The sequence below is a fragment of the Brassica napus genome, chromosome C5, assembly GCF_020379485.1.
Source record: "Brassica napus cultivar Da-Ae chromosome C5, Da-Ae, whole genome shotgun sequence".
NCBI classification, from domain to species: Eukaryota; Viridiplantae; Streptophyta; class Magnoliopsida; order Brassicales; family Brassicaceae; genus Brassica; species Brassica napus.
In genome coordinates this window covers 15,557,344-15,582,145 of record NC_063448.1, presented here as the reverse complement: position 1 = coordinate 15,582,145, position 24,802 = coordinate 15,557,344, and the positions used below count along the sequence as shown (strand labels likewise).

Below are 24,802 nucleotides of genomic sequence, written 5' to 3'. Positions count from 1 at the left end.
ATTGTTCGGATGTCGTACACAATTCTGATAATTTCTTTAGACTGGAGGTTGCCGGAAATAGCTCTGATGGTGAAGTCGTTATGCCGATCGATTGTGAGGCCAAATCCCTTGTATCAGCTTCTTCAACTCTGCTAGGCTCTCTAGATCCATACTGTTCATCATCTTCTGCCATATATTCCAACAGAGATCTCATCTAAATCTCTAAATTTGCTGCTGCTTCATAGATAAATTTATTGAAGAAGGTGTTTGTAATGTCCTCCTAGCAAGTTAGAGATCCTGGCTGCAGCTGTCTGAACCAGCGGAATGCATCTCCAGAGAGAGAATAAGGGAAGATCTTACAGGGTATGTAGTCTACAGATATTTCATTCTGCTCACTCCTTGAAACTAGATCCTCAGGCTTTTCGATGTGGTTTCTGGGATCTTCACGAAGAAGATCCTGGAAGGGGTCTTGACCTACCCAATCATACCATTCTCGGCTCAGATCAAAATCATTCATCTCAGCAACATCAATAACATCAGGGATCACATCACCCTGAGCATTAATCAACTGTCATGCGCTGTTGCGAGTGCGACCTTCTTCGTCTAACATCCCATTCTCATTGACCTGAAGTATGAGCACTTTGACTTTCTCTGTCTCCACACAAGTGGTGTCGGTCATCAGATGAACAATACCATGATGAACAGTACCATGATGAACAGTGCCGCGGTGAGCAGTGTCTCGATGAGCAGTGTCTCGATGAACAGTGTCGTGATGAACATTGTCGCGTTGAACAGTGTCGATCGGCGGCAGATTAACAGTATCGATCGACGGCGGAAGAATAGTGTCGATCGACGGCGGAAGAACATTGTCGATAGACGGTTGATGAACAGTGTCGAATGACGGTTGGTGAACAGTGTTGAGGTGAACAGTACTCGTATGAACAGTGTCGGGATGAACAGTATCCGAATGAACAATGTCGAAATAAACAGTACCCAAATGAACAGTATCGATCGACGCGAGATGAACAGTGCCGATCGACGTCGGGTGAATAGTGTCGATCAACGCGGGATGAATAGTGTCGATCGATGTTTGGATTTCTACGCTGCCAATCACTGCTTGGAGGGTGTCGACTGCCCTCTTAGACTTATGGATCACGCGTTCCAAATCCAGTGACTCTACTAGTAAGAGCCTTATTCCCTTGCTGCTTCTGGTACTCATATGTATGTACCTGAAACAGAAAAAAAAAATTTATGAGTTTTTTAGAACAATAGGAATAACCTAGATTAAATCTAGCTAGACAAGATCTAATGGCGATCAAAGCTCCTCGGCAACGGCGCCAAATTTAATCACTCAAATTACCCTAAGGAGTGACTTTACTCTCTCAAATTAGAGGTTCGGTGTAGTACTTAGGGATCGAATCCACAGAGAGCTAGGACACACAATAGATCTAAGCAGTTTATGATTAAGCTAGACTAGAAATTTAATAATGCAGTAAATATAGTAAACTAGGTCGAACAAGGTACTTGTCCTTAAGGGACTGAAAGTTGTTTGATGGAAGGATGGTTTCCTAGATCTAGGGTTTAGGTAATCAGGATTATAGATGTATAGAGACTAAAGCATGTGATATTAAAGAACTCAACTTAATAACAATCTATCAACTTTCGTTTGTTTGGATTATCTATTGATAGGATCTCGAAGTCTCAGCTTTCGCTCGTTGAGCCGAGCAAGCGTCGATCGATGTTACCACTTGGTAATCGATCGATTTGCCTTTCAGAACATCGATCGATTTATCTATAGGATAATCGATCGATGGCTCCTTCCTATCAAGCTTTACCAGCTGGTTGAACTAATGTTCACTAGATTGCTAAATCAACTGTCGTTTGTTTCTAACAGATCTAGCTTAATAAGGACTTATTCAGGTTTATAACAACTTAGATCAATAGTCTAGTTAGATACTCTAGAACAAGCTAATCCCTCATAAACCCTAAATCTAACAGGTGGATCTATTCAGACATGAAGTTTATCACAAAAATCACAGATGAATAGATGAATAACATAAAATATAAATAAAACCAAAACCAATGGAGTTCCAAGAGTACTCTCAAGGAGTTCCCCTCTTCTCTCCAACCCCAAAACTAAGAAAGAACAATAGAATAAAGCTTAGATAGCCTAGCCGTCAACAATGGCATATAAATAACAAAAGTAGGGTTTTAGGTCGTCCAAGGGTATTCTGGTAATTTTTGGTTGCTTCTGGGCTTCAGTCGGTCATAAAATATGCTAGGCCCATATTCTGGCATCACCATCGATCGACACCAAGGGTGCACCGTCGATCGACAGTTCTTCATCTCCTCGACAGCTTCCTCTCGCGAGGCAGACTGACCACTCTTCGGTAAAACATGCATAACTTCTGCTACAGGATGCTGATTGACCTCAAACCGGTGGCATTGGAAAACTAACTGAAATCTTTATCTTCTGTTAATATATGGGCTCAATCTAACGGTGGGAAGGTCTCCATCCATATCTAGACATCTGACGCGTCTGTGAAGCTCTGCATTCAAAAGGCTCCAAAAGACACTAAAAGACACCAAAATCACCAATTTCCTCCAAATCATCCCTGAACCTGTAAATACTCTAAATAAACTCTATATCTTAGTAAATATATATTAAAACACTTATAAACAATGGCTAAAAGTGGATAAAATCTATGGCCTATCAATCTTCTTACTATCGAAGAGGACACAAGAAGAGTGGTGTTTAGTGATGTTTGTGTTCTTGACATTTTGTTATTCACTCTTGCGCAGGGCCGAACTTGAAGATTAATAGACTCAAGCCCAAAATATTTTTGGCCAGTAATTATTAATTAATATGTTAAGAAACAATAAAAATATGAATAGGGAAAAAACTCAAATTATGTATGAAAAGAGAAAATCAGGTAAAAACCACTAGTCCTACAGTAAAATATTTATAAAATTTGATCCCTAACATCTTTAATATAAAATAAGGCCCTGCATATGATGACCCAGCTCTAAATGTCATATAAGATGTATTAATATAAAAAAACTAATTCACCATAAAATTATTATATTTTAAGAATGAAACTTTGTTTCTCAATATAAAAATAAAATTATTATATTTTAAGAATGAAACTTTGTTTCTCAATATAAAAATGAAATTTTAGAATCTTCATTAGATCGAATGATCAATCAGACTCTAGTTTAGTAATGTTCCTAATTTTTCAACTCTTTGACTTTAGTCAAATCTATATATATATAGCAAGATTTTCTAAATAATCTATAAGAAGAAAATATATATACACATATGTTAGGTAAAGCAACAAAAAAAAACTAGTCCAAATGGTAATTAATGGTTATATATATTACCTCTTTAAAATTATTTTGACACAACATACTTTATATATATATCTTAAATATTTTTATTTTGTATAATAACAAGAATATAAAATCACACTTTTCAATAGAAGCACATCACAAGATTGTTTAAGACATCAAAACCATGAAAATACATGCATCCTTGATATTCATGTTCATCCTATCTTTCTTTGCTTTACATCAGTGTATGTATATATTTTATCGTTTTTATTATTTATGTTTCTTTGTTTTTTCCCTTTTTCTCAAAATGTTTCTTATTTTTCCGTCGTTGATGGTTGGTTGATGTATGATTTATATGTGAAGGTGCAAAGATGAATGTTAGAGGAATAGAGGATTCAAACATAGTCATACCATCAAATTGTGTTCATGTTATGTGTTCTAGAATATTTGTAAGAGATTGTTGGTGCTGTCCAGGACCAGATCGCAAATGTTGGAAAGACGAAACTTCATGTGATGCTATATGTCCTCGCCCTCATCTTCCTCCAAAGTAATGTTTGATAAATCTTAATGTATTAGAAATTGTTGTTCACCTTGTGACCCAAATTAAAGTATTAAATAATAAAAAGTAATTTTGTTTTACCTATATTTAAATTTCTTATTTATAACTTGAAATTTTATTTAAATATTTAAATTTGTTTTAGGAAATTAAGAGTAATTTTGTCATTAGATTTCATCACATTCGTTACATATATACATTTCCAAAGTATGCAATCCGATTATGTTTCAGTTATGAACAAATTCACATTTTAATTTAACAGAACCTATTAAATTAAGAAACATGCAATATTAATGTTATTCATACAAAATAAATTATTTTTAAAATTTTAAATCGCCTTAAGTTATTGCATATTTTTTAATTTAAATTCTTCATTCTCAAATTAGATAAAAATTATAGTTCACCATTAGCTTATATTTTCATTAAAATTGTTAATCCATTGAATAAGAGTGGAGTTATCGATAGTAATAAAGATTTTTTTGTTTAAATAGTTTTAATAAATTTGTAAAATGACAGAATCTCCATAGTTGAAACTATCATTGGAGAACGACACTAAACGGCAAAATATCATATTAGCAAAGGTATCCGTAATATGCATAAAAATGTCAAAATGTTTTTATACATTAAAATGAAAATTTGATAATTTTAATCAAATATTATAATTAAGTAGTTTTTAGGATTAATTAATGTTTTTTTTTGCATGTATGACTTTTGCAATAGCCGAATGCATGACGCATCTTAATTTAAGGAATAGTGGTTTAGTTTAGGTAGTATTTTTGTCCTCGTACAAAACGTGCATTGGACCTCCAGGTTTAATTTAGCTTTTAATTAATTTATTATTATATTTTGGTTTTATTCAGTAATAATATTAATGTTTTAGTTTTTTAAATTAAAATTTTAAATTAAAATTTTAAATTATTTTATTCTATATTTTATTTGTAATTTTATTTAAATTTTTTTTATTTGATCGCGAACTAACTCATTTAACTTGTGATCTAGATTATCTGAGTTCGAGTTTACATATGAAAACTCATATAATAAATGAGTTGAACTGAGTTAATTAGCTTATGAAAGATACGAGCTCACTACGAGCTGAGCTGAGTTGAGGGAGCTAGCTCATTTTGACACCCTTACAAAAAACATGCATAGATTTTATATAGTCATATAAATAACATTTGAAACATTTGATATGGTTTATGTCAAACTTTTATAAAATCTCGATCTTTTCTAAATGCATTTGAGTGAAATAAATGTGAGTTTACTAAAATGTAACAAATTTTAATTGTTGCTATAAATGGGGTCAGCGAAAATATTTAGTTGTATTTAATAGGTTAAACTAACAAATGAATATGTCCAAAAAACTTTTTAAAGTAGGTTTTTGGGAATGATTTCCTTTTAATAGTATAGATTTAAAAAACTATCTCGCAATAAAATTAGTATATTTTAAGAATGAAACTTAGCTTCGCAATATAAAAATAAAATTTTGTAATAGTCATACTTTATAGATCGAATGGTCAATCAGACTCTGGTTTAGTAATGTTCCTAATTTTCCAACTCTTTCATTTTTGTCAAATATATATATATATACACATATGTTAGGTAAAGCGAAAAAAAAAACTAGTCCAAATGGTAATTAATGGTTATATATATTACCTCTTTAAAATTATTTTGACACAACATACTTTATATATATATCTTAAATATTTTTATTTTGTATAATAACAAGAATATAAAATCACACTTTTCAATAGAAGCACATCACAAGATTGTTTAAGACATCAAAACCATGAAAATACATGCATCCTTGATATTCATGTTCATCCTATCTTTCTTTGCTTTACATCAGTGTATGTATATATTTTATCGTTTTTATTATTTATGTTTCTTTGTTTTTTCCCTTTTTCTCAAAATGTTTCTTATTTTTCCGTCGTTGATGGTTGGTCGATGTATGATTTATATGTGAAGGTGCACGGATGAATGTTAGAGGAATAGATGATTCAAACATAGTCATGACATCAAATTGTGTTCATGTTACATGTTCTAGAATATTTGTAAGAGATTGTTGGTGCTGTCCAGGACGAGTTCGCAAATGTTGGAAAGACAAAGCTTCATGTGATGCTATATGTCCTCGTACTCATCTTCCTCCAAAGTAATGTTTAATAAATCTAGATGTATTAGAAATTGTTGTTCACCTTGTGACACAAATTAAAGTATTAAATAATAAAAAGTAAATTTGTTTTACCTATATTTAATCTTCTTATTTAAAAGTTTTATTTAAATATTTAAATTAGTTTTAGGAAAAAAAAAATAGTTTTATTTAAAGAAAATTTGATCATTTTAATCAAATATTAAAATTAAATAGTTTTTAGGATCAATTAATGTTTTTTTTGCATGTATGACTTCTGTAATAGTCGAATGCATGATGCATCTTAGCTTAATGGAATAGTGGATTAGTTTAGGTAGCATTTTTGTCCTCCTACAAAAAATGCATTGGACCTCTATGTATTACTTGACAACTTAGCATACCCAAGAAGATTGGTTTTAGAAAGCATGAGAACAAAAATAAGGAATTTTCTTTTCTAAGGCTATAAGATGCTTAAATCAGTAAAGTGTTTGGGGCTAATGAGTAATCGCGTCCATAGATCAGGATTCCTATCTGATGTGAGTGTTTGGTATAACAATAATTCTAACAATAACTAATGAACTGTGTAGAAGTGGGATTATAACTCTTTATGTGAGTGTTTCTTTATAAGGATGTATTATGCTCATGACTATAATGAGCCTTCTCCCCTCCTCCCTTGCTTTTTTTGGCTTGTCATCACTAAAAATTAAAGTGAGGGATCGGTAGCTGCAAGAAGTACTCAAATCCTGCAGTTACACAAATCCAAGTTTGCTTTTTGTTCACAAATCATGGACCTCCTCATGGTTCTACTCATATAGTTTTTTCTTTGAAACATAACTTCTTTTCGTTACGATACGGACATTCGGACTACAACGTGAGGAGTTAAAGATATATAACTGTACAATCATTATAATAAGGTCCTAAAGCAGCATACAGAAAGACAAAGTCTTGCGATGAGGATAGACCGTGTTTATGCCTCAAATGCAGTGCGAGTTCGAGTGGAAACGGAGTCTTGTACACAAGTTTCTTTATGGGTTTCATTTGTGTTGGGAATATGATCTCAAGTGAGTGGCTACTGTACATACAGGGATTGTAGAACTAGGGTCTTGGAAAAGAAGTGTGATGTGGAGATTGGATCAAAAGCTACATAAGACATTGTTTAGGATCAAACCAAAGACCGAACCAGTAGCCTTTGTCCTCTACATACTTTTGGTATCTTTGTCACACATTTGCTTTAATTTATTGTTGTTTGATGACCTATCAACAATGTTCATATACTATGGCCAAGATGTTTGCTCATTCACATCTAAATAACTACAAAAGTGAAAGTTTAATAAATCAACTTGACTCAAGAAGTCGTCTGTATAATAGACTTGAAGCTTATCTACTAAAAATCTCCCGCTACTATTCGAACATTACATACGTTGTGAATTACTTATAGATGAAGTCAACAAGTCAACGTCATTGGTGGACAACGACCATTAATGTAATGGAAGACATTGTTACTTACCTTTTTTAAAAACAAGAGATCTGTTGTTTGCCCTTCTTCTACTTTGAGAAAGATAGCAAGATGAATGAGAAGCTAAGTGTCATGAAACTACTAAAACGAGCTGCTAATCTACTCCTCAGTAACATCAATCTCGCTTTCTCTCCAAACCACCATCTCCCTCACTTACCAGTTCCTCTCCCAAGAACTCGCGGCTACTTCTTTCTCCAAGATCATAAAGATCTGTCGGAGAACGATCTCATTCCACGGCTGATTCAGACATCTCTGCCATACTTTTTCCCCTACACCCTTGACCTCTTTACCACCACCGTGATTGTTGCAGCATCTTCCGTTGCTTACACGTCAAAGGAAGAAGAATCGTTGGGGATGCTTCATCTGGTACAGAGATCTGCCAAGATATGTTCGAACAGATTAGTAGGTTGTCTGATCATATCACTCTATGTCCTCCTCTTGTCAACCTCACTGTTCTTCGGTTTCTTCTCAGATTCAGTCAACTACTTTTTCATTGCTTCTCTCGTGATTACGAAAGCTTCCACAGCACAGCAGCAGTGCTGTTCCATGCGGTGGTGGTTTACTATATTCATAGTTCTGGCTGTCAAGTTCGGAAAGTGGAGCGCTGATGGAACATGGGTTTGGTTATTAATGTATATAGTTGGTTTATACCGGTTTAGGGTAGATCATACTTTATTCTATTGATTGTGGTTTACTATGGTTAAACGTAAGTGTATATAAACCTCCATGTAAGCTACATTCTCGGTTAATGAGAATAGAATTCATTTTCCCTAAACAGATTCTGTTTCTCTAATATGGTATCAAAGCGATACTTTCGCTTCGTCTCTTGATTCTTCTCGATTTCTCGATCTTCTTTGTGTTTTCTAGCTCCGATTCATCTCGCAATCAATTCTTATCCAATTGATTCTTCTCTTTTGAGCATGATCGGATCGAAATGGTGAAGCGTGGTGCAAAACCGAAGAATCGGACATCCAACGATGAAGACAAAGGCTTTGTAGATCTTACGGGTCGGTGATGCCGAATCTCAATGAACCTGAAGAAGTTTCTGCAAAACAACAACAATTTCATAGCTCGGTGGTTCGCGATGGTGCTGGTTCGTTGCTGATGCTAACGGAATCATATGACAATATTCATACTCCCTTCTTTCTTCATTCCACCGATCATCCAGATCTATCTATCGTCCCTCACACTCTTGATGGAACGAATTACAATAGCTGGTCCATAGCGATGAAGATTAGATTTGATGCTAAGAACAAAATACGTTTCGTAGACGGATCTTTGGTTAGACCTTCTATTGATGATAGATACTTCAAGATATGGAGCCGATGCAATAGTATGGTGAAATCGTGGCTTTTGAATGTTGTTAACAAGGAGATCTATAATAGTATTCTCTATTATGAAGATGCAGCTGAGATGTGGGAAGATTTGTTCAGGCGTTTCAAAGTTAATAATCTACCAAGGAAGTACCAACTTGAACATGCAGTGATGACTCTCAGGCAAGGTGATTCAGATCTATCTACATACTTCACCAAGCAGAAGACGTTGTGGGAGCAACTTGCAAACACCAAATCATCTATTGTGAAGAAATGTAATTGCGATCAAGAGAAGGAGTTGCTTGAGGATGCCGAAACAAGTAGAATCATTCAATTTCTTCTGGGATTGAATGACTCTTTCAACAACATCTGTGATCAGATATTGAACATGAAGCCTCATCCACGGCTAAATGAGATGAGAGTCAACGACTGATTGGGAATAATACCAAAACGATTTCTGCTCATGCAGCTTTTCAAATGGAATCTGTTGCTCCGGAGAATAGCCAGATTATGCTAGCTCAGGGAGTCTTTCAGAAACCAAAGTGTTCCCACTGTACCAGAATTGGTCACACAGTTGATAAGTGCTATAAAGTTCATGGTTATCCACCTGGACATCCCCAACGAGGCAAGAATAACAAACAGACAGTGGGCACTAATCTTGCAACTTTTGTACTCAGGAATCTCATGTAAAGGAGACTGAGAATAGCATGTCTAAAGATCAAATTCAACATATGATCGCGTATCTCAGTATTCAACTTCAAGGATCTTATGTTGTTACACCAGAGTTGAACAGTGCACTACAAGAAATATCGGCATTAGTAACACTGTAAAAATGCTACCATATCGTTTTCGTAGCGTTTTTGTAAACGCTCTGACAGCCGCAACTATAATAGACCCCCCCCCTTTATCGTAGCATATTTTCGTGTGCAATAAATAGACATATTGTTGCGTTAATGTTGAGCTGTAGATTCGTATTTTATAGCATTTGATTCGTGCTATAAAATATTTTATACTAACATATATATAATGCTATAATTATATATAAATAATCAAGATTAATTAATTAAATAAGTTAATTATGATTAATTAATTGAAAATAAAATAATTAAAAAATAAATCAAAAATTAATTTATAATTCAAATTTTATTTATTAATTAAAATCAGTATACAAACAAAATCTGTTGAACAAAACTAAAACAAAATTTTAAAAAACAAAGTAAACCAGATCCGGTTTACTAATCTAAACATGAAACAGTTTAACCTAAAAAAAATTAACCCTGCATCTAAAGTCTAAACTTGTCGCCATCAACTGATTTCTTCTTCTTCTGCCTCATTGTCTTTGAACAGCCACCATCAATCTTTGTCATTTGTCATGACTGGTCACGACCACCTTTCTCTTTTTCTTCTTGCTCGGCTCCATCTCTACCACCACCGCTACCGGTATCTTCCTCTGCCATCTCCACACCACATCTTGTTTAAAACCTGCAAAAACCCAAAACATGTCAAGTATGAAGGAATATAAGAAACACTAAATAAATTAGTTCACTCGCATTCATACTAACCTATTCGATTTAAAGATAAAAACTTTCGATTGGATTAAGAAGAAAAAGGAACGAACTTGCAGCCTGAGGCTTCGAGCCAGAGTAAAGCTTGAAGAGGGGGTTGAATTGTGCGTCCAATCAGAAACGAACACAACAAAATCTGGACCATTGATTAAATTGTGATCAACGGTCTATAATTGCGATCCTGGACATTATTGTCTCAGTCAATAGAAAATAAGGACGAGGATAGACAAGGATATTGATTACCTTTGATCCAACTAAATCAATAGCTCAAGAAAAATAATAGAAATTACTTTTTATTTATTTATAGTTATTATAAATAGCTTAAAACTTTACAATTATTTATGACTTATATTTATGACTTTGTATGCAAGGTTTAAGTTTGGGGTTTGGGGTATTAAAATTATTAAATATATATTTTAAATATGAATATATGGTTTGAAGTATGTATATGTAAGGTTTTGATTTTAGGGTTTGAGGTTTGGATTATTTTTGGGGGGGTTTGGTGTTTGAAATATATGGTTTAAAGTTTTAAAGTTTAAAATTTGGAGAAAAGGTCTGAAATTTAAGAAAGTGTATAGAATTAATTATATGATTTGATTTTTTGAATATATGGTTTAGATTTATGACTTTGTATGTAGGGTTTATGTTTGGTTTTAGGGTTAAGGGCGTAGATTTGAGATTTACTGTTTTGAGGTTTAGAATTTATATTTGAGGTTAGATTTTAAAATAATTAAATTTTGAGTTTAAGTTGAAGATCGAAGTTATATATAAATCTATTTTTTTCTTAAGTAGGTACTTTATAAATATTAATGTTTCATAATTTAATTTTATGATATGTGTTAATATGAGTTATGTGGTTTGTGGTTTATGGTTTAGGGTTAAGATTTTGAAAAATTCTATAGTTTGAGTTTTAGAATATAATGGATTTTAAGTTTAAAATTTATATTATAAGTTTGAAAAAAAAATATTGATAACTTTATATGCAACGTTTAAGATAGGGGTTTAGGGTATTAGATTTAGGGTGTATATTTAAGACCTAGTGTTTGAAATTTAGATTTTAAATTTGATAATAGATTTAAATTTTTAGTTTAAGTTTAAAATTGAAATTCTATTATGAAAATATTTAAGTTTTAAAGTTTATGTTTAGGGGTTAGAGTTTAAACCCCAAACTAATCATATACCCCAGGCCAACTAAAAATCTTAAAACTCTAATTTTCATAATTTAATTTCAAATCATAAATTTAATCTAAAAGTCTAATTATTATTTATACATTGCAATTTCATCTATAAAAATTATATTTCATAAATCATTTAAAATACACATAAACCAAAATAATAATAAAAAAAAAAACAAAACAATTTCTAAGATTGCTAAGTCTAGGGACTTCATCTTCAACCTGCAAAACAATTCCTAAGATCGCTGGAACCTGTTCAGTCAAATGTTGAGAAGCAATTTTTGCTATTACCGCAGTCGCCTCCTTCGCTCATGACCACTGCCGCTTCCATTGTTTGTCAAGCAAATGCCAATGTCTGTTATAGTCCACAAAACACTCTACATTCTTAAACAAAACTAAAGTGAAGATCTTTCTTTACCTTACTATTTTCAGTGTGCTCCACAAAGCACTACACACGCCACAAACCAAAACTGCAAGTTCATTAGTTCCATAAAAACTGCAAGTTTAGTTAGTAAGTTCTCTTTGAATGGCTAACCTTTGCACGTTTTGCTAAGGACGAGAGTATTCCGTCTTTCTCTGCTATGTACGACTCGAAGTACTCATCACCAGGCTGATCAAATTTCACAAAAGTTGTTAAAACTCAATTATCATTATGCAAGCTCCAGCCACTCAAGTGAAACCAGTACACAACGTTATTGCCATTGAGTTCTATAGGTTTTGTAAACATATCAATAGCAATACTTAGCGAGCTGCTCTTAAACAAAAGAGATAATGATAATGTTTTAAGCAAAACTACAAACCTTTGATTCTTCATCTCCTCACCTTGCTTTCTGAACGGCCCCAGCTCTGCTCTTTGCCGAAAAGATCAGATGCCTCAGAGACTTGGAGCCTGCGCACAAGAAGCATGGTGAATGACTCAAGTTCAAGTTAAGAGCCATTCATCTAGGGTAACTAATTATCTCTTTAAGCTGAAGCATTTGTTCTCTGGTGAAACGTAAAATCTAATGACCCTCAAATCTCGAGTCTCCTCTCGACAAAACATAAAAACACAAAACATAAGCATGAGCATGAGCATGAGCTCAAAATCAAAAAGCTGTTTGGTGATCGAATGTAATACCCTAACGGCAGAAAAGGGAGCATCTCCACCATTGGCAAAATCGGAAGAAGAGGAGGACGAAGGGCGATGGGCAAAGAGTCTAGCCTTTGATGGCCATGAGAAGGGGGGCTTATTCGTCTTCTTCTTCAAATTCTACAGACTGATAGAGCGTCGCTGACAACGAACCCAAACAGAGACGTTCCAGGAAAACTACTCGCCGGAAAAGAAACTGGTCCACTGTCTCCGCCGAACCATCCCTCATCAGCCACCTCTTACCTGATGAGATCGGAATCGCTGTCCCAGAAATCATCTTCGACAACCCAAAAATCTTCGTCGAAATCCAGAAGAAGAAGAAGATAATTTTAATTTTGAGAAAAAGCCCCACAAAGAAATAGAGAGAGATAGAGAGTTCTATTGTCCCGGAAATCGTCATCTGAGTCTTTGATTAAGCAAACCTGATGATGATGTTGGAGAAAAATAAGAATCAGAGTATAAAAGGTTATCGATAATGAGAGAATAAACTGTTGGAAAAGAAACTGTCTAGGCGATGAATGAAGTTTTTGGAAATCACTTAACAAGAAGAATTTTTTTCCACAAATTTGGCCAAGTTGTTTCGGCTCTAAATGAAATTTCCAGCTACCAAAGGCATTTTTGGCTTTTTCGTAACACTAATTAAATGCTACCAAATAGTTGGGATCAGATTTTAACACTTTTAGTAGCCGTTGGTGAATTCGTGCTACCGTGAACTGCTATCAATACCCATATTTTTTGTAGTGGTGTCAAGATCCAAACTCATTGTCCTATATCCGAAAAGAATTTTTCCTCGACTTCTACTTCTGTGCCATCTATCTCACATATAACTGGTACATTTCTCACTTTCAAATGTTCTACTAACGACATGTTAATTTAATCTACCTCTAAAGAAAACAGTGTGTCTCTTAGAGCTTGGGTAATAGATTCGGGAGCTAGTCATCATGTGACTCATGATAGGTCTTTATTTCTAACACTACCCTAGATAAGACTTATGTTACTCTCCCAAATGGTTATGATAGGCGATGGATTTTATCCACTTTTAGCCATGGTTTATAAGTGTTTTAATAACTAATTATTATGTTTTAGAGTCTATTTAGTATATTTATAGGATCATGAGTGATTTGGAAGAAAGTGATGATTTTGGAGCATTTTGGAGATAATTGGAGAAAGCATCTGAGCTAACCATGTCTAAGTAGTTCTATTGTTAGGTTTAGGGTTTAAATATGTTATGAGGTATTAGCCCCAACTATAGATTGCTAAGTTGTGATATTAATCATTAGGATTGTCATTAATGCATGTTTCTAGTTTAGCTAGCTAGAACTTGCCCTAGGAGTTGTAGACTCAAGTCATCACTTGCATCTCACCTTGAATCCGTCCTAATTGAGTTACGATTGCTAGAGTAAGACGAAAGCTGATCTAGGAAGCCTAGTGAGCATAATTCAACCTGCGCGTAAAGCTTGATTAAGAACGGGTCGATCGATATTCCTATAGAATAATCGATTGTCGGTACAACGAGTGTATCGATCGATATTCCTCTAGAATCATCGATCGACACTTATATCTGGTCAATAGACAATCCTAGAAAGTGAACGCCGATCGGTTTGTTTTTAATTGTTTGAGCTCTATAATATCACACATACAACTTGTTAGGCATCTGTAGGATTATAATCCTGATTACCTGAATAGAAATCCTAAGTCTAGCTATTTCATCTAAGTACCAAAAACCCAATCAAATCAATCAAGCAACTGCCTTGCTCACAAACCTGCTTTTTACATTTAATCATAATCAACCTAGCTTAATCACTCTAATTAGATTTATTAGGTTCCCTAGCTCCTCGTGGATTCGATACCTAAGTACTACAAGTGAACCTCTTATTTGAGAGAGTATTTCACTTCTTAGGGTAATTTGAATGAGATCAGGTTACACTGTCAAGATAGAAAGAACTGGTTTTGTTAAGTTGACTGATGCTATCTCTCTCTATAATGTTCTTTAGTTCAAATTCAATTTGTTGAGTGTTAGTGTATTGACTAAAACATTGCATTCTCAAGTTAGTTTCACTGCTGATGAATGTTTTATCCAGGATCGTACTCAAGACCAGATGATTGGTCAAGGTATTGAGATGGCAAATCTATATGTTCTGAATTGACCTTATTCGGATGATATTCTATCTTTTCAAGGTATGTCTCCTGCTTGTTCTAGTTTACATATAGACTCTGCAACTTGGCATAAACGTTGGGGTCATCCATCAATGTCTAAGATTGATTCCTTATCTGATGTATTGATTTTACCTAAACATAAAAGCAATAAAACTCATGAACCATGTCATGTTTGCCATTTATATAAACAGAAACATTTGTCTTGTACATCTCGTCGAAGCATGTGTGAGAAACCATTTGAATTGATTCATATTGACACATGGGGTCCGTTCTCTGTTCCTACTAAGGAAGGGTTTTGATTTTTCTTTACAATTGTTGATGATTTTAGTAGAGAAACTTGGGTTTACTTACTTAAACAAAAATCTGATGTTCTTCATGTGTTTCCTGGTTTTATTACTATGATTGAAACACAATACAACTTGAAAGTTTGTTATGTTAGATCTGATAATGCTAATGAACTTAATTTCATTGATCTATATCATAAAAAGGGTATTAAAGCATATCACTCTTGTCCCGAAACTCCTAAACATAATTCAGTAGTAGGGAGAAAACATCAACATCTTTTAAGTGTTGCTAGAGCTCTTATGTCCAATCAGGTATATCTTTAGAATTTTGGAGAGGTTGTATTTTAACGGCTACCTTTATTATCAATAGGTTACTTTCTAAAGTCCTTATGAATCAATCCCCTTATCATAAACATACTACTAAAGTCCCTAATTATCAGAACTTGAAAACTTTTGGTTGCCTTTGTTATAGTTCCACTTCGTCGAGTCATAGAAGATCCTAGATCTAGAGCCTATGTTTTCTTAGCATATCCCAATGGTTACAAAGGATATAAGCTACTAGATATAGAGACACACTCGGTTTCTATTTCTCGATATGTCATTTTCTATGAGGATATTTTCCCCTTTGTGTCCTCTAACATCAAGGAGGATACAAGGTCTTTCTTTCCTCATATTCCTTCTCATGAAATTTTTGATACATCAAAATTTTCTTTTGATACTCATCTACCAAAAGATGAGATATCCTCCAAGGTTTTGGTTCCTTCTGAACCAAAATCTCTTCGCCCACACAAAACACCTTCTCATTTGCAGAACTACCATTGCTATAATACTTCTTCTTCTACTGATAATACTCGTATTATTACTCCATATCCCATTACCAACTATATCTCTTATACTTCTATATCTGAGCCTTTCTATGTCTTTCTTAATATCATCACTAAAGCACTAATACCACACAATTATAAAGAGGCACTGGAGGATAAGGTATGTGTTGATTCTATGGGTTTGGAGATTGATGCGTTTGAACAAACAGATACTTGGAAGATTACTGAGTTACCACCAGGGAAAGAAGCAATTTGATGTCGTTGGATACATACAATTAAATATCGTGCAGATGGTACAGAAGAGAGGAAGAAATCTAGGCTTGTCGCAAACGGATATACTCAACAAGAGGGCATTGATTTTCTTTACACCTTTTCTCCGACAGCGAAGATGGCTACGGCAAAAATCCTTTTGTCTATTGCACCTAAGTTGAAGTGGACTTTGACGCAGCTTGATATTTCAAATGCATTCTTGAATGGCGATTTGGATGAAGAGTTATACATGAAGTTACCACCTAAATATTCTTAATTGAAGGGAGTTGAAGTTTCTCCAAATGCAGTTTGTCGTCTACAAAAATCAGTGTATGGTTTGAAGCAAGCATCATGACAATGGTTTGTGAAGTTTTCTATGACATTACTTGATTTTGGTTTCGAGACGTGTACTGGAGATCACACAATGTTTGTGAAGTTTTTGAATGAGAAGTTCTTAGTGATATTGGTGTATGTAGATGACATACTCATCGCCAGTACTGATGATGCTATGGTGAATGAGTTGAAACAGAGGTTGAGCTCTGCCTTTAAACTTCGTGATTTAGGAGCTCCTAAGTATTTTCTTGGTCTCGAGATAGCAAGATCTACTGAATGGATTTCCGTATGTCAGAGAAAATATGTGCTCGATCTTCTGGAATCAACTGGTTTCTCCGGTTGTAAACCGTCTTCAATACCTATGGAACCGAATCAATTGTTGTATCAAGATGATGGTACTTTAGTTGAAGATGCTAAGCAATATAGAATATTGTTGGGATGATTGCAGTATTTGACTTTTACAAGACCATATATTAGCTTTGTTGTATCAAAGCTAGCTCAATATTATTCTGCACCAACTGATGTTCATCTTCAAGCAATTCATAAAGTGTTACGTTACTTGAAGGGAACGATCGGTCTTGGATTATTTTATGGTACATAGGTTAACTTTGATTTTCATGGTTATTCTGATTCTGATTGGAGTGGTTGTCCAGATTCCAGAAGATCAGTTACCGGCTATGAAATGTTTGTTGGAAATTCTCTTGTGTCATGGAAGTCGAAGAAACAAGACACAGTCTCATGTAGTTCAGCAGAAGCTGAATACAGAGCGATGTGTATGGTTACGAAGGAGATGATATGGGTGGTTAAGGTCTTAACTGATCTTTGTTTACCTTTCAAGCTTCCAACATATCTCTATTGTGATAATACGTCTGCTTTGCACATTGCAAGTAACTTGTTGTTCCACGAACGCACCAAACACATAGAGAATGATTGCCATAAGGTAAGGGAGAAGATGAAAGATGGGTTTCTCAGGACAATGTATTTGCACACAAGTGATCAACTCGCAGATGTTCTCACCAAAGCTCTCTACCCTACTCCTTTCCGAGAAAACATACGTAAGATAGGTTTGCATAAAATCTATGCACCTTCATATTGAGGGAGGCTATTAATGTATATAATTGGTTTATACCGGTTTCGGGTAGATCATACTTTATTCTATTGATTGTGGTTTACTATGGTTAAACGTAAGTGGATATAAACCTCCATGTAAGCTACATTTTCGGTTAATGAGAATATAATTCATTTTCCGTAAATAGATTCTGTTTCTCTAATATTGGTTGTTTCAGTCTTAGAAGAAGAAGAAGATGGTAAAGGCATATACGGAACCAACACTGTCTCTTTCATATTGGTATGGAAGAGGACATGAGAAACGTGACCTCTGGATGATGTTGATGTTCTTGGTCTTCGCTATTGCTATGAGGATGCCATGTTTATACTCCAGATGCAGTGAGAGTTAGAATGGAAATGGAGTTTTGTACACTGGTCTCTATGTTGGTTTGATTTGTGTTGGGAATGCGGTTAAATGGGTGGCTTGCGTTGTTAGTTACCATGCTTGTAGAACTAGGGTTTCAGAGAAGAAGGATGATGAGGATCAAAAGCTAAGGTTTTTGTTACATAGAGATTGTTTATGATCAAAACACAACAAGGAATAAAAGGATCTTTAACAATGTATCTGCTACCAATTACTTGTGTGACACGTTTTTCTATACTATATCCGACAATAATTATTTACTTTGGAGTTTGCTATATTACATCTTAATTTATTGTTCTCTCATCTATTGTTGATGTTCATAGTTTTTTTTGGTAACTCTGGTATCTGGGCAGCCACATTCCCAACTATCCCTTCGTAGGGGGTCCAGCGCCCCAACGGAAGGGATGTTAAATCCGCTGTGGCCGGGGCTCGAACTCGTGATGGCGGACCCCTCAGCCGAGGTTCCTATACCACCAGACCACGAGGCCCGGTTTTGATGTTCATAGTTTGGCCAAGTAAATATATAATCAAATTTCTAAGAAAACTTCGAACCTCGAGGTCCAAATTAGAAGTCTTTCATTTATCGCTGAAGCTTATTAACGTGATAAACCCTAATGACCATTCAAAAATTATATACAGTGATATACATGAAGTCAAGAAGTCAAGGAAGGACAAACATTAATATAAAATAGCTTATTTTTATTTTTTTAATATTTATATTGAAAAGTAATTAAGTTTTTTTTGGATTTTAAAATGCAAATGCTAGCATCTAAACTTTATATTTTTTGGCATCTCAAATATTTAAATTTTTTAAATAGTTGTGAATTTTGCATCTAGATTATATTCAGGACCGACTATGGGTCAAACCCATTGAAACATTTGCCTTGGGCACCCATTTTTCATAAGCCCCCATTTAGAAAAAAATCTAATATATTGTGTAACATAAAAATTTTAAAACTGGATTACACAAACTTGACAACATCGCATGGGTTTTAATAACCGAAATCAACATTATAATGAGCCAGTTTCAAGGCTCCTCAGCGCGCCACGTCAGTATTTAGTGGGTTTCTCCTATAAAAAAAAGTGAAATAATAAAATGTCAAGCCCATGGCTCGAACCCGGGTTATTGACATATAAACACCAACATTTATACCACTAAACTAAAGGATACTTTGTACATTAATGACCGAAACTAATATATATTTATGAATGTCAGTTTAATAATGTCCCACAAATAAATAAAATGATTTACAAATCATGTTCTCTATTATTTGCTGATTGATTTATGGGCTTATTTTTTTAAACTCGCTAGCCCATCTATTACACCAGCTTATACATTTGATTAATGCCTAAGTCTATCTTAATAAACCATAAAACTGGCCCTAAAAAGCCTGCAAGTCGTCAGCTCTTCGTCTTCGACTGAGACCTATGGTTTTCCCAATCATGCGCCTCCCCTCCAATACACAGACGCTACTGTCTAAACTTCTCCAATCAAATCCATGGAACTCTTAGTCTCCCTCTATCTCTTCATCTCCCCCTCTTTAAGCACACCATCAAAATCGCTAGCGTCTCATAACTGATACGAACGGCTTCGCTATATATAGGTCATGCTAGATCCAGGAGTCAAACCTCTCATATCTACGAGCACTGTATGACTGACGATGATGCGGCCCCTTTAGGGGTCTTATGAACTCAGATGATATAACCCAGTTTGTCATGGTGGTCACCACGGTCAGTCCAAAAAATATTTAGGGATAGTCATCTATTTTTTTCTCAAAAAACATGTTGATGCTAAACAATTTCTGCTGAATATAGTACTTCCATGCATATATTTAACAGAATAACATCATCTAATATAACACACACGTACAACTGTGTTTCAGACTGCCAGCCGCAACAAAACTCCAGACGTGGATTCCCAATCTATACTACCAGCAGCAACTATTAGCTACACGGTTCATGTGCCCAGGAGAGCCGAAGAAGTTGATGAAGCAATGCCAAGCTTTGAAAACGAAGAAAAGAGGCATGTGAGTGATTGTTTCAAGTCCATCAAACCGTCATCCCCACTTAGCTTATGTGTCAATGAAATAACCATTTTCGTATGTTTTTTCCTACTTTCAACTTTGGTTGTCTTTAATTATCTGTAAACTATCTCACACCAGGAGAAGAGTTACTTGGTTTTTAAATAAAGGGGAAGGTTGATGGGTCTATGCATTTCGTGAAAATAAGCATGTCTTTTGCTTCATGCATGAGAACATGTTCAGATAGTTACATGGCATCGACGTTAAACAATGCAACAAAGAAACCAACTAAAATCCAATAGCCACCAAAACAAAACAAAAACAAAAGTGACAAAAGCACACCATCATATGCTCCTCGGTGGGAATTGGGATGCATACAACTAAATACCAAAAGTATATATGTATCAACTGGTCTTCGTTCACAAAGCGTCCTACACGTAATCAACAACAAACAACTGTCTCGCTACTAATTCCACCACCTCCGACCCTCTGCTTTGCCAAATAATTGCACGCACCAACACAAGTGTAAGAACAACATAACTAAGAACGCTAACACTAAGTAAAACTGAACAACAACAGCATACACAAATAACTCCGCGCTTACGCGGGGCTCGGCCTCTAGTTCATTTGAATGGGCCAAAATACACATGAATGCAATAGCCCAATAAATTAAAAAGAATAAAAATCCACAAAGCTAAAAATCTTTTTTGGAATAACGTGTTTCTTTGTTTTTTTTTCTGCACTCTTGCAATTTTTTTTGTTCGTTGAAGAAGACTCTTATGAACACATAGGCCCCCATATTTCATTTTGTTTCAAGCCCCCAAAATTTCAGGACCGGCCCTGATCATATCGTAATTGTGTCATAACGAACAACGTCTGAAACCAAATGCAGTATCCAGCATCATAAACGAACTGCAAGAAAAATAAAACTGAATCAACATGATGAAAAAAGACTAGAATCTTCTCTAGTCTTTGGCAACAACAAACTTGCACTCTTCCTCTTCTCTGGTATTTCTCTCGCAATTTGGTTTCATAATTTCTTTGAGCTCTTCCTCCAGTTCACCACCATCTCTTTCTGATAGACTATGACTCATTTTCATCCATGGTTTATAGGTGTTTTTACTAATAACTATTATATTATAGAGTCTATTTATTATATTTATAAGATCAGAAGTGATTTGGAGATAAGTGATGATTTTGAAGCGTTTTAGTGATATTTGGAGCAAGCACCCGAGATGACCATCGAGCTCGACCATCGGTCGATATTGGAGAGGAATAATCGATCGATACTCACATCTGTGTATCGATCGACAGCGAAGCGCGCAGAAAGCCTGTTTGGTCACACCCAAATTGAAGCCCAACTCTTCACCATTTTACAAGATTACCCCTGACGAGTTTTACCCTAATTATGTAAGATTTGCCGCCATGTTAGAGGCAATGTGTGCTTTTCTAGTTTTATTATTTTCACAGCAAAGGTTTTTAGGATTTTGATAGATTGGAGAGAAGATCCTAAGTTATATTTCCATTAATATCTATTTACTATTCTAATGAAGTTTTTATACTTAACTGCTGTTATGAATTGCTTAGCCATGCCTGAGGAGTTCCATTGTTAGATTTTAGGGTTTAAATAGGTTAGGAGGGATTAGCCCCAACTATAGATTGCTGAGTTGTGATAATCATCTTTAGGATTGTTCATTATTGCATGTGTCTAGATTAGCTACCTAGAACCTGCCCTTGGATTTGATTAATAAAAGCAAGAGCTTTATTCTCATCCTGAAAACATTCTAATAGAACTATGTTTCTTGCTATGAGCAAGGCGAGAGATGATCTAGTGAGCTTAGTAAGCTATTATTCAACCCGCGCATAAAACTTGACTAGAGCGCGTCGATCGATATCATACTTGAATAATCGATCGACGGAGCAAAAGGTGTATCGATCGATATCCCTATAGGATTATCGATCGACACTTTCTATTGATCAAAATACGACAGTTGAGATCAATAGATCTAGTTAATAGACAAGTCCAAACATTGCGAACGCTGATGGACTTGTTGACTAAGTAGTTTAGCTTTACATTATTATGCATGCAACTCATTAGGTATGTGTAGGATTATAATCCCAAGTTTCCTGAATAAAAACCTTAAGTCTAACTATTTCCCTTCTAAGCACCAAAACCTCAAACCAGCTATTGAACAAATACTTGTTCAATATAAAACTGCAATTTATATTTAAAAACTCTAAAACCATCTTGCTTACCAAATTATATTAAATTTCCTAGGTTTCCTAGCTCCCTGTGAATTCGATCCCTAAGTACTACAACTCGACCTCTTATTTGAGAGAGTATAAATCACTCCTTAGGATAATTTGAGTGGTATCAAATTTGGCACCGTCGCCGGGGAGCTTTGATCGCCTATTTATCTAATTTTTGTGAAGTTTCTGACATAAAATTTCTCTTGGACTTTCAGGGACATGTCCAACAGTACCAGGAGCAACAAGGAAACGCAACTGATATTCTCACTAGATCCTGCAAGTTTGGAACGTTCAATCCGCAAGGAAGCGCGCTCCTCATCGACCGACAACACCACTTGTGTGTCGCTCGATTCTGCTCAACCACCGTCGACCCAGACACTAGTTCCGTCGACCGATACTCGCTCACCACTGTCGACCGATACTCTCTCACCACAGTCGACCGACAACACTCACCTTCCGTCGACATCGATCGATACTTAGCCGCGAGACATGGTTGTGCCTTTGATACTTGTACGGGATAACAATGGAGACTTGCATAATGCAGCAGGTCAGAGGATATATGCTCAGGAGGCTGCAATCCATGAGCCTGATGCTAATACTATAGGTACAACTTTACCAGTAGATGAGGCTGCGCAACCAAGAACGTTGGCTGACTACAACCGTCCAAATCGATACTACACCAACAGATCAGCCATTCGTCCTCCCACTATCGAGAGGGATTTTGAGTTGAAAGCGCAGTACTACACGCTTGTGGGACAGTTACCCTACCATGGATTATCCCACGAGCATCCTATGGACCATCTGGAGAGGTTCGAGGATCTGATTTCTGCTATTAGAGTCGAGGGAGTCTCTGAGGACTACCTGTTATGCAAGCTCTTCAGGTACTCACTTGCTGGAGAAGCTCTGCATTGGCTCAAGTAGTTACAACCAGGATCTCTTAAATCCTGGAGCGACATCAAGAATGCATTCTTATGCAATTTCTTTGATGAAGCGCGTGCTGAAGACTTGAGGAGCAAGATTGATACATTCACTCAGGAGCCTGCAGAATCATTTAGGGGCTCGTGGATCAGATTCAAGTCATATCAGAGAGACTGTCCACACCATGGATTTAATGAAGTACAACTGCTCAGTACTTTCTACAGAGGCATCACGGTCCAGTACCAGTGACTCTTGATGTTTCCAGCAATGGAAACTTCAATACCAGAAATTTAGAGGAGGCAGTCAAGGTTATGGAAAACCTAGCATCCAGCAACATCACCAAGAACACTGATTTTGAGAGGAAAAGATCTGCCACCATCCTTGGGAATGGTAAGATGGATGAGGTGAAGGCATAGCTGGATAGTGTTCACAAGCTTCTCAGGAAGCATGTTAGTTTTGTTGAAGATGCAGAAGCTGTAGAGGGTAGAGCAGATGAAGAAAAGGTGAACTACATTGGTGGAACTGGATTCCAAGGTTCTGCAAACCAGGGTGGAAACAAAAAATCCTATGGAAATAGGAGTAACTTCAACCAAAATTCACAGTACCAGAAACCTTGCAACAACAACATGAATTATGGAAGTTCCTACTATCAGAAGCCACTGCCGCCTACTTAAGAGAGCAAGATTGAAGAGATGCTCGATAGGGTTCTTGAGGCACAGCAGCGAATGACAGTGGACTTTAATGGGAAGATAGGTTCTATCTACACCAACCTGAACACAAAGTTTGAGACTTTGAGCACTCATGTGAAGAAGCTGGAGATGCAGATTGTATAGACATGAGATGCTGTTAAAAGGCAGGAAACCTCGACAAGAGGAGTAGGGGATGATGTGATGAAACACCACGTGAATGCCATCATTCAGGATGATTTTTGGCAAGTGGTGAAGGAAGAGAAGCTGTAAGAAGGAGATTTCTAGGTACAAAGTTTGATGAGTTTTGTCGGATCGCAATGGTGTCGATCGACGCCAGATCTCGAACATCGATCGACATACACCAGTCCATATCGATCGACAGGACCTCCAGAGCATCGATCGACGACGCCTACGGAGTCAACCGCGTCTTGCAATACCGTGAAGATTCTAACTCACGAGGAGTTTGCAGCAAAACACCCACATCCGCCCAGCCCTGATAAAGTCAGAATCACTCGACGAGCTGATTCCTCCATCGATCGACACGGAGAATCCTCCATCGATCGACACTCAGAGGCCGCCAACGATCGACAACCTCCAGCGCCTATCGATCGACGAGCACCTATTACCTACCGAGTGCAGATGTCAAAGATAGATGTTGCATGAATTAATGAACTCAGGCCCAAACCCAAACCTTCAGAATACCCACCAGAGGCCGTCAGTACACCTTCAGATGATGGAGAAGATCCTATGGAAGAGGATAGGGTTCCTACTGTAAGAACCCTAAGGAGAAGAAAATAAAAAGTGGTGAAACATCTGAAGAGGGAGACCAATGATAAGGAAAAGGAAAGTTTCCTGAAGAGAGTCTTCAGGATTCCTATAGATAAGCTATTCGAAGATACTTATTATACCCACAGATTC

General features: G+C 35.9%; 2 long non-coding RNA genes and 1 pseudogene across 2 annotated transcripts; 2 read left to right on the top strand and 1 right to left on the bottom strand.

Annotated features, from left to right (window-relative positions):
• The first annotated feature begins 3,363 nt into the window (after positions 1–3,363).
• On the top strand, positions 3,364–3,925 carry LOC125587803. The gene is made up of 2 exons (XR_007324179.1): positions 3,364–3,554; positions 3,673–3,925. It is a non-coding gene; the product is annotated as an uncharacterized LOC125587803 (long non-coding RNA).
• Positions 3,926–7,557: 3,632 nt separating this feature from the next.
• LOC125587105 lies at positions 7,558–18,232 on the top strand (annotated as a pseudogene).
• On the bottom strand, positions 11,663–13,491 carry LOC125587802. Its single transcript, XR_007324178.1, has 3 exons — positions 12,677–13,491; positions 12,360–12,448; positions 11,663–12,169 (listed from the first exon to the last, which is right to left on the bottom strand). It is a non-coding gene; the product is annotated as an uncharacterized LOC125587802 (long non-coding RNA).
• Positions 18,233–24,802: the final 6,570 nt, after the last annotated feature.